The sequence below is a fragment of the Aquarana catesbeiana genome, linkage group LG04, assembly GCF_042186555.1.
Source record: "Aquarana catesbeiana isolate 2022-GZ linkage group LG04, ASM4218655v1, whole genome shotgun sequence".
In the NCBI taxonomy this organism is placed as follows: Eukaryota; Metazoa; Chordata; class Amphibia; order Anura; family Ranidae; genus Aquarana; species Aquarana catesbeiana.
The window spans coordinates 26,953,053-26,964,780 of NC_133327.1; the positions used below are offsets into that span (position 1 = coordinate 26,953,053).

The following is an 11,728-nucleotide window of genomic DNA, read 5'->3' on the forward strand; positions in this document are numbered from 1 at the left end:
TCGGTCCAGGGTCTCGGGCACCTTCATTCCGGGACAATACAGTGTACCGGAATGAAACTGACACAGCCACCCTGCACAGTGCATTCTGTGCCCTGAGTGGGCAAAGCTTTGCCCACTCAGGGTGCAGTAAAAGCTGGTTATTAAGGAGCGGGGCTGGAAAGGCGGCCATGATGTGGCCATGATGTGCCATGATGTGACAGCTGAATAATAATAAAAAAAAAACTTTGGGTCTGGTATGCATTTTAAGGGGAACCTTAAAAAAAAGATAAACGGTGTGGGGTCGCCCCCAAAATCTATACCAGACCCTTATCTGAGCATGCAGCCTGGCAGGTCAGGAAAGGGGGGGGTGAGCAGCTATTTTTTTTTTTCAATAGCTGGGTGTCGGCAATTACAACCATGAGTCAATTTAAATGTGACTTGACTCTATGCATGCTACAGATGCGCCACTTTACAGGCAGACTAAAGAGACCCTTGTGTTGTACAAAGTATCCCGCTGTCACTAAGTGACTTAGTTAAATCACATTGTATACCACCTGTCTAAACTGGAGGCCACTGTTTGCTTACGTTTTTCCAAAAATTGGCAAATAAAAGGTATCAGCAATCATCTTTTTTTAGGAAAGAGGAGGGTAACCTATCTAATTATATACTGTATGTATCATCTCCTTGTGTCCCCCATCAATAACAGTTTGTTCATAAAATATATCTTAATCTTAAGTTTGCACCAATGTATAAGTAATACAGGGGTTATGTTATCAGGTATTGGGTTTCCTGTGCTGGAAGATAGTGTTTATAAAGAAATTGATTGCAAAAAAAAACTGAAAAAATGGTGGTCTTATCAAAACCTACAAACGTATAAGATTGTTCCTCTAATTTTACTATAAATAGTAGACATCCACTAGCAATCACAATTAAGGAAAATTCTTTATAGCAGGAAGTTATTCTTTATACGGTGTGTTATCATTATTATATTACATTGACTACATTTTTTACATGTCGTTATTGATGTATACTATTATTATTATTAATATTATTATTATTATTATTATTGCTAATATTATTTTATTTTCCTTTACATCTAATGGATCACATCACACGGTTTATAAATCCAGAATATTATAATTTCTAAATCATATGGTTTAATGCAGATTGGACAATTTTATGTTTATTTTTTAAATAACATTCAATTTTATATCCAAACCAAAGTTTTGTAAATTTTAAATAATCAATCTACAATTTACAGGTTTGACAATTTGTCTGGTTATCAAAGTAACATTTAAAAAAAAAATTGCATTGTGTTCTACAGATAGTAGTGACGAAGTTCACTGTTATCTGTGGCAAAAAAATACATTCTGCAAAATGAAAAAACTATTTTATTTGACAAGGTAGCAAGAGGAGTTGAAGTGTATCTAAACCCAAAATATAACAAAATAACTATTCAAGCATTTTTTCCCTTTGCATATTGTGAATTAATATAAAATCTTTTTACACTATAGGGACAGAAGACACCGGAGCTGATTGAAGGGTAAGACATAATTCCAGATAAGATAAATGTGTCTCTGGTACACCTGAAGTAAGGACCTGGATCACCTGCTGGTGGCACTGTGGTTCCCAGAGCGGAAGGTTGTAGTTCTGGTGTCCACCAGCGGGTGTCTCCCAGCAGCCAGCATTAGATGGAGACCGATTACTGGGATCTGGGGCTGCTCGTGGCTACTCTGGAAGTCACAGTGCCACCAGCAGGTGATCCAGGTCCTGACACCATTGTAGGGAAGGTTGCGTTTCTCGGCTTCAAAATGCATCATGAATTATTTTTTTCTAAGCACCCTGAAACTGTATTGGTGTAAACAATCCATACACATAGCAATGGGTTCTCTCAAGAACCTTTTTATTTATAAAACTCTCCCTTCATTCATGGAACCTATTGCCGTTTCACTGTTATCTGTGGCAACAAATACATTCTGCAAAATGAAAAACAGATTTTATTAGAGGCAGCAGGAGGAGTTAAAGTGTATCTAAACCCAAAAACAAAGTGTATTGAAGTTTATCAATTCTTAATGTGGTGGCTGCGTTAGTTTTCTCTTTTTAGCCGCTTTTCCTTTATTTTCATGTGATGATCCAGCCAAATAACACACTTCCTGTTTTAGGGTGGCTACACTAACTCCTCCACTCCGTCTATAGAGGAGCAATATAGCCACCATTGGACAACAGTGTTCTAGTAGAGTTAGATAAACTAGCAGATTTAGATGGACTTTACATACATGAATAACAAATTAAAGCTGAACTCCAGATAACACTTTTTAACCACTTGCAGACCGCTCCCATAGCAGTTTTACTGCTACAGGGCAGCTGTTCGCAGGATCACCTGTATATATGTGATCCTGCACTTCCAGGTAGCAGGCGCCAACATGGGCTGCCGGCGTGTCGCTCCCGTTGTGATTACACACATCAGGAGCCGATCGGCGGCTATCGCAGACTTGATGTCTGCCGGCACCCGCTGATCATCCTGCAGAGAGACAGAACAGCGATCTGCCCATGTACAGTAAACAAGGCAGATTGCCGTTCTGACAGAAGGGAAGGCATGGATCCTGTGTTCCTGCAAATCATCCATCCAAGGATCCATGCCTTCCTCTAGTACAGGGGTGTCCAAACTTTTTTCAAAGAGGGCCAGATTTGATGAAGTGAACATGCGTGAGGGCCGACCATTTTGCCTGACATTCTTTGAACCATTAAAATTAAATGCAAATTAACTAATACACTCCCCAACAAGAATTATCTTGCCTTTGTGGCTGTGTGTGGTGAAGAGTCAAAGGATGAGCTTAGGCTTGTTATTTGGATATACCATATTTATTGGCATATAACACGCACCTTCACTTTAAGAGGGAAGTTTCAGGAAAAAAATAAAATTTTAAATAAAGAACTGTGAAGCAAAATAAGGGTCAGTGCCCATCTGCAGCCCCACCATTACCATGAATGCAGCCTCACCATTACCATGAATGCAGCCTCACCATTACCATGAATGCAGCCTGATCCATGCCCATCTGCAGCCTCACCATTGCCATGAATGCAGCCTCACCCTTACCATGAATGCAGCTTGATCCATGCCCATCTACAGCCTCGGAGGGGACAGGGAAGGGGTAGGATGAGCGCCAACAGATTACATAAACATTTACTGTACAAAATAAGGTCCATTGGCATGGACCATAGGGTGATTGAAAACTGGCTACAAGAAATAGTTCAGAGGGTGGTGATAAATGGGGAGTACTCGTAATGGTCAGGGGTGGGTAGTGGGGTCCCCCAGGGTTCTGTGCTGGGACCAATACTATTTAATTCTTTCATAAATGACCCGGAGGATGGGGTAAACAGTTCAATCTCTGTATTTGCAAATGATACAAAGCTAAGCAGGGCAATAACTTCTCCGCAGGATGTGGAAACTTTGCAATGCCAAGCTGCTGCTAACAAAGCAAACAGAATATTGGCATTAAAAAGGGGATTAATTCCAAAGATAAAATGATAATTCTCCCACTCTACAAGACTCTGGTCTGGCCGCACCTGGAGTATGCTGTCCAGTTCTGGGCTCCAGTCCTCAGGAAGGATGTACTGGAAATGGAGCGATTACAAAGAAGGGCAACAAAACTAATAAAGGGTCTGGAGGATCTTAGTTATGAGGAAAGGTTGTGAGCTCTGAACTTATTCTCTCTGGAGAAGAGACGCTTGAGAGGGGATATGATTTCAATATATAAATACCGTACTGGTGACCCCACAATAGGGAGAAAACTTTTTTGCGGAAGGGAGTTTAATAAGACACGTGGCCACTCATTAAAATTAGAAGAAAAGAGGTTTAACCTTAAATTGCGTAGAGGGTTCTTTACTGTAATGCTGCGTACAAACAGTCGGAATTTCCAACAACAAATGTTCGATAAGAGCTTGTTGTCAAAAATTCCGACCATGTGTAGGCTCCATTGGACATTTTCCGTCGGAATTTCCGACGAACAAAATTTGAGATCTGGATCTCAAATTTTTCGACAACAAAACCCGTTGTCGGAAATTCCGATTGTGTGTACACATTTCCGACGCACAAAATTCCACGCATGTTTGGAATCAAGCAGGAGAGCCTTACTGGCTATTGAACTTCAATTTTCTCGGCTTGTTGTACGTCACCACGTTCTTGATGTTTAGGATTTCCGACAACATTTGTGCGACTGTGTGTATGCAAGACAAGTTTGATCCAACATCCTTCGGAAAAAAAACATGGATTTTGTTGTCGGATTGTTCGATCGTGTGTACATGGCATAAGAGTGGCAAGGATGTGGAATTCCCTTCAACAGGCGGTGGTCTCAACGGGAGACATGGATAGTTTCAAAAAACTTTTAGATAAGCACCTGAATGACCGCAACATACAGGGATATACAATGTAATACTGACATATAATCACACACATACAATAGGTTGGACTTGATGGACTTGTGTATTTTTTCAACCTCACCTACTATGTAACATACAGGAGAATCTCCTATTTACTCTGCGGCCTCTTTAATACAAAGTCCCACCTCCTATGATAGACAGAACAGTCATCCAATGGCAGCCCAGAAGATGGGACTTCCTATTACAAAGGCCGCCGAGTAAACAGGAGATTCTCCTATATGTAATCTGATGGCACTCATCCCACCCCCTCCATGTCCCCTCCGAGGCTGCCAGAACCGAACGATAAATACGGTATATATCTTTTGTGGCCCCCCAACGAATCCACAAAAGATATATATATATATATCCAAATTACCAGTGGGGCCGTATTAAACCGGAACACGGGCCGCAATTGGCCCACGGGCCGGACTTTGGACATGCCTGCTCTAGTAAAAGCACCTTCCCACTGTAGTAAAGCACAGACTAGGCACACATTTAACCCTTTGATCGCCCCTGATGTTAACCCCTTCCCAGCCAGTGTCATTAACCGTTTCAGCCCCGGAAGATTTTACCCCCTTCCTGACCAGAGCGTTTTTTGCGATTCGGCACTGCGTTGCTTTAACTGACAATTGCGCGGTCGTGCGACGTGGCTCTCAAACAAAATTGATGTCCTTTTTTTTTCCCACAAATAGAGCTTTATTTTGGTGGTATTTGATTGCCTCTGCAATTTTTATTTTTTGCGCTATAAACAATATAAGAGCGACAATTTTGAAAAAACGCATTATTTTTTACATTTTGCTATAATAAATATCCCCCCAAAATATATAAAAAACCATTTTATATCTATATATAACAGTTTAGGCCGATCGTATTCTTCTACATATTTTTGGTAAAAAAAAATCGCAATAAGCGTTGATTGATTGGTTTGCACAAAAGTTATAGCGTTTACTAAATAGGGGATAGTTTTATAGCATTTTTATTAAAATTTTTTTTTTTACTAGTAATGGCAGCGATCAGCGTTTTTTATTGTGACTGCGACGTTATGGTGGACATGTCGGACATTTTTGACACATTTTTGGGACCATTGTCATTTATACAGCGATCAGTGCGATTAAAAATGCACTGATTACTGTGTAAATGACACTGGCAGTGAAGGGGTTAACCACTAGGGGGCGGGGAGGGGTTAAGTGTGTCCTAGGGGAGTGATTTCTAACTGTCAGGGGGATGGGCTGGTGTGTGACGTCACTGATCTCTGCTCCCAATGACAGGGAGCAGAGATCGAGTGACACTTGTCACTAGGCAGAACGGGGAGATGCCGTTTACATCAGCATCTCCCCGTTTGTCCTCTCCGTGAGGTGATTGTGGGTATCCCCACGTCGATCGACTCACGGAGCTCCCGGCAGGCGCGTGTCGCCGGCAGCGCGCACGCAATGGCACGGCGGGGAATTCAAATGGACGTACAGGTATACCCATTTGCCCAGCCGTGCCATTCTGCCAACGTACATCGGCGTGCGCCGGTCGGGAACCGGTTAATACAGTGACAGCGCATATTTTTTAGCACTTATTACTGTATTAGTGTCACTGGTCCCCAAAAAGTCTCAGCTAGTGTCATAATGTCAGCCGCAATATCGCAGTCCCGCTATAAGTCGCAGATTACTAGTTACTAGTTACCATTACTAGTATAAAACTAAAAATAAATAAAAATATCCCTTGGTTTGTAGACGTTAGAACTTTTGAACAAACCAATCAATAAACACTTTTTACCAAAAATATGTAGCAGAATATATATGAGCCTAAATTTATGAAGAAATTCAATTTTTTTTTCAATTTTTTTTAATGAATGTTTGAAAAAATGTTTTTTTCAAAATTGTTGTTCTTCTTTCGTTTACAGCACAAAAAAAAAATTAAAAATGCAAGAGGTGATCAAATACCACCAAAAGAAAGCTCTATTGTATGACCGCGCAATTGTCAGTAAAATAATGCAAAAAACGCCCTGATCAGGAGGCGGGGGGGGGGGTAAATCTTCCGGAGGTCAAGTGGTTAAACAAGTACAGGTAGAAGCTGACCATTGTAAGCACCCCTGTCAGTGTTACAAGTTTTGTCTCTTCCCTCTAGCTGCCATCTTTGCTGGACGGCTTAGTCTGTTAATCACTTGCTTACTGGGCACTTAAACCCCCCTCCTATCCAGACCAATTTTCAGCTTTCAGCGCTGACACATTTTGAATGACAATTGCGCGGTCATACAACACTGTACCCAAATTACATTTTTATCATTTTTTTTTTCCCACAAATAGAGCTTTCTTTTGGTGGTGTTTGATCACCTCTGCGGTTTTTATTTTTTGTTTTTTTTTATATTTTGTTATAAAACATTTAAAACAGGTAATTTTTCTCCTTTATTGATGTACGCTGATGAGTCGGCACTGATGGATGGCAGTGATGTGCACTGATGGGTGGCAGTGATGGGCAGTGATCCGTTACACTAATAAGCAGCACTGCTAGGTGGCACTGATTGGCATCACTGGTGGGCATTGATACGTGGCACTTGTGGGCATTGATAGGTAGCACTGTGGGCACTGTTAGCTGGCAATGGCAGGTGGCACAGATGAGGCAGATGTTCCTCTTCCTCTTCAGGACCGATGTCCCTTGCAGCTGAGCCGCTGATCAGCTTTTTTTTCTCCTCACGCTGTCAGCATGAGAAGAAAAAAAAAAGATTACAGATCGTTTGTTTACATCATGTGATCAGCTGTCATTGGCTGACAGCTGATCACATGGTAAGGGGCCGGGACCGGCCCCTTACTCGGATCGGTGATCACTCAAGTCTCAGTGCGTGCATATGATGGCCTCCCGGAAATTCAGGTCCGCGCTGTGGCCGTCATTCGGCTATAGCTCGGATGTCAAGTGGTTAAAGAAAAAAAAATACACAGGTTATTGGCAGGATCAACAGGTGATAAAAGTATGTTAAAAGGGGGACTCAGAAAGACAAAAAAATTGTTACTGCTATTGACAGACTGTATTATATATGTCCTTTTAAAATCTGTCTATATAATCTTGATCTCGTCAAATTTTAACCACTTCCCATACGTCGGTACTAAATACCAGGGTTATGGCAGGATCTAGCCCCCCTTCCGCCGCTCTGGCAGGTCCGGTAAGCGGCAGAGACGATCGCATCCTCTCCTGTGGATGCCTGGCTTCCAACTGAGGGGAAGATGGCCCCCCGCTCGGCTCCATAGCATGGGAGGGCAGAAGCTACGTGAAATGTCACTTCCGCCCATAGCTCTTAAAGGATCATTTTTTTTAAATGTTTCAAGTGACATTTTTTTTTATTGCATTTTAGTGTAAATATGAAATCTGAGGTCTTTTTGACCCCAGATCTCATATTTAAAGGGGTTGTAAAGGTTGGTGTTTTTTTACCTTAATGCATCCTATGCATTAAGGTGAAAAACACCTGGCAGTGACCGACCCCCCCAGCCCCCCCACCCCCCATTTTACGTGCCGTCTCTCAGCTAGGGGGTTCTCGGCTGTTGATTGGATAGATTGATAGCGGTGCAGCCATTGGCTCCCACTGCTGTCAATCAAATACAATGATGCGGTCGCCGGGGGGCAGTGGACGCCGAATGCTGGACTCAGGAGTGCGCCCGCAAGGTGACCCCCCCGGGAGAGCACTTCTCCCAGGGGGTTATCTGATGTGGGGAGGAGCTGAGAGAGCCGCCGAGGGACCCCAAAACGAGCTGCACAGTGGAGGTAAGTATGACACGTTTGTCATTTTTTTTTTGCAGAGCGGAAACAACGTCAAAACATCACTTTTTTCTATTTAAATCATTTTTTAAACGTCGCTTATGGAGATTTTTAGGGGTAAAAGTTTGTCGTCATTCCACGAGCGGGTGCAATTTTGAAGCGTGAGATGTTGGGTATCACTTTACTTGCCGTAACATTATCTTTCACAATCTAAAAAAAAGGGCTAACTTTACTGTTGTCTTATTTTTTTTATTCAAAAAAGTGTGCTTGTAAGACCGCTGCGCAAATATGGTGTGACAAAAAGTATTGCAACGACCGCCATTTTATTCTCTAGGGTGTTATAAATATATATATATATATATATATATATATATATATATATATATATATATATATATATATATATATTGTTTAGGGGTTCTAAGTAATTTTCTAGCAAAAAAAAATGATTTTAACTTGTAAACAACAAGTGTCAAAAAGAGGCTCTGGGCTGAAGTGGTTAAAGGGGTTGTAAAGGCAGAAGTTTTTTTTATCTTAATGCATAGAATAAAAAAACTTTGTGTGTGTAGCGGCCCAGAACCCCCCCCTAATTACTTACCTAATTACTCACTCCAGCGTGTCTCACTCCAGTGTCATGAAACACTGTACACATGACATTTTTTTCGTTAATTTTCACACAAATAGAGCTTTCTTTCGTTGGTATTTAATCACCACTGGGTTTTTTTTTTGCTAAATAAACAAAAAAAAGTGTATTTCTATTAAAAATTTTTGCAAGTAAATACCGTATTTATCGGCGTATAACACGCACTTAAAATCAGGGGAAAATCGTGTGTGCGTGTTATACGCCGATCCCCCACTGATCCCCCACCGATCCCCCGCTGATTGTGAGCGGAGGAGCGAGCGCCGCCGAAATACACATAGCCAAGTGTACTCAGCTAGGCTCGGCTCCTCTCACAGTCACACCCAGTCCCGCCCTATGATGGACAAAACACAGGTCCAATGGCGGGACTGGGCGTGACTGTGAGCGGAGCCGAGAGGAGCCGAGTACACTTGGCTATGTGTATTTGGGCGGCGCTTGGCTCCTCTCGGCTCCGCTCACAGTCACGTCAAGTCCCGTCATTGGACCTGTGTTGTGTCCATCATAGGGCGGGACTGGACGGGACTGCGAGAGGAGCCGAGCACCGCCGATATACACAGGACATCCGGCTCTTTAAACTGGTGCCGCCGATGAAATGCAATGACACTGACATGGCTGCAAATGACACTGGACAAGGCTGCAGATGGACACTGATAAGGTTGTATTGATGGGCATTTAAATGTAAGTTTTTTCCTTAAACTTCCCCCCTAAAAGTTATTTTCCTTAAAATTCCCTCCTAAACTTGGGGTACGTGTTATAGGCCGGCGCGTGTTATACAGGCATACCCCACTTTTAAGTACACAATGGGGTTTATTTACTAAAGCTGGAAAGTGCAAAATCAGGCTCATGCTGCATAGAAACCAATGAGCTTCCAGGTTTTATTACCAAAGCTTAATTGAACAAGCTGGGGTTAGAAGCTCATTGGTTTCTATGCAGAAGTGAGCCTGATTTTGCACTTTCCAGCTTTAGTAAATAAGCCTCATTGTGTACTTAAAAGTGGGGTATGCCTGTACACCGATAAATACGGTAATCTTTTTTTCATAAATGTGGGCCAAACTGTAATCTGCTACATTTCTTTGGTGAAAATGTCCCAAATCACTGTATATTATTTAGTCTGTGTGAAAGTTATAGAGTCCACAAACCATGGTATATATCTGAAAATTGATCATTCCTGATGTACTGACGGCCTCATTTCTTGAGGCTTAAAAATGCAGGACATTAGAAATATCCCCAAAAAATGACCCCTTTTTGGAAAGTAGACAGTCCAAGGTATTTAGTAAGAGGCATGGCAATTTTTTTGACGTTATCATTTTTTGGAAAAATTTTACAGCGTCATCATACAGGTTGTGGTAGTGATCAGGGACACTGACTGTTCACAGTATGTAACAAAATAAAAAAATACTATAGATAGATAGATAGATAGATAGATAGATAGATAGATAGATAGATAGATAGATAGATAGATAGATAGATAGATAGATAGATAGATAGATAGATAGATAGAGAGATAGATAGATAGATAGATAGATATCTCACAAAAGTGAGTACACCCCTCACATTTTTGTATATATTTTCTTCTATCTTTTCATGTGGCAACACTGAAGAAATGACACTTTGCTACAATGTAAAGTAGTGAGTGTACATTTTGTATAACAGTGTACATTTGCTGTCCCCTTAAAATAATTCAACACACAGCCATTAATGTCTAAACCGCTGGAAACAAAAGTTAGTACACCCCTAAGTGAAAATTGTGCCCAATTAGCCATTTTCCCTCCCTGGTGTCATGTGACTCGTTAGTGTTACAAGGTCTCAGGTGTGAATGGGGAGCAGGTCTGTTAAATTTGATGTTATCGCTCTCACTCTCTCATACTGCTCACTGGAAGTTCAACATGGCACCTCATGGCAAAGAACTCCATGGGGATCTGAAAAAAAAGAATTGTTGCTCTACATTGTTGCTCTACACTATATATACATTACATTTCCAGAAGTATTGAGATACCTGCCTTTACACACACATAAACTTTAATGGCATCTCAGTCTTATGCCTCTTACAAATGTTCCGATTATCGTACAACGCATCGTTCGCATTTTGTTGCATGAAACTAATATCGAATACAACAGTGCAAAATGGGTGTAAGATTTTTGTCTTACGATTCTGGAAAAATCTTCCGCTGTGCGTAGCTATGTATTTTTAATGATGTCAAATACGTGTGACCCCTGTGTCCTTCTGGTTTATTTTTGTGTTTCCGAGTATGCGTGGTGTTTGTCTATCGACTTTTAGCGGACGCATACTGTACTGATTACACGATTGTCGTACGATGAGCTGTGGTCCGAGCAAAGTTTTTGTGTTTGTCCCTTCGGATTTGGTTGGATGGACTGTCGTGATCGGCTGTCGAAAGCTGTGTACTAACAATCAGATTATCAAACGATCTGTCCGAAAGTGATTTTTATCATCCGATAATCGGAAAGTGTGTACGGGGCATTAGTCTGTTGGGTTTAATATAGAGCTGTACGATTAATCGTTAAAAAAATTGCGATCTCGATTCAACCCCCATCACGATCTCTATGCAGAATTTCCCAATTCATTCATGTAACAAGTGTGTAAAGTTCTCTGCTCACTCAGCTGTCAAATAAAAGGAACTGGGCAGTCTGCCAAGTTTTTTTACAACATTGTCAGTGCTAGTAGAGAACTATTACATTGTAACTTTTCCTTCTTAGATCAAAGCGATTAACTTGGGAGTGTAAATGAAGAAAGTTTAACCACTTAAAGTGTAAACCTTTTTCTGACAAATGGTGGTTGTTGCAATATTTTATAAACTTTAATGAATTAAAAAAAAATTAAACAGTAAAGTTAGCCCAATTTTTTTTGTATAATTTAAAGGAGATGATGTTACGCCGTGAGAATCGTGATCTTTATTCTAAGCAAAAAAATCCTGATTCTCATTTTAGCCAGAATCA

The 11,728-nt window shown here is 41.1% G+C and overlaps 1 long non-coding RNA gene across 1 annotated transcript in view; it reads left to right on the forward strand.

Moving 5' to 3' along the window:
* Window positions 1-906: 906 nt before the first annotated feature.
* LOC141139118 (uncharacterized) overlaps window positions 907-11,728 on the forward strand; it is an 82,370-nt gene continuing 71,548 nt past the window's right edge. Inside the window, exons 1-2 of the long non-coding RNA XR_012243721.1 lie at window positions 907-949; window positions 1,494-1,522. This is a non-coding gene — a long non-coding RNA (uncharacterized lncRNA). The remainder of the gene's footprint in view (window positions 950-1,493; window positions 1,523-11,728) is intronic.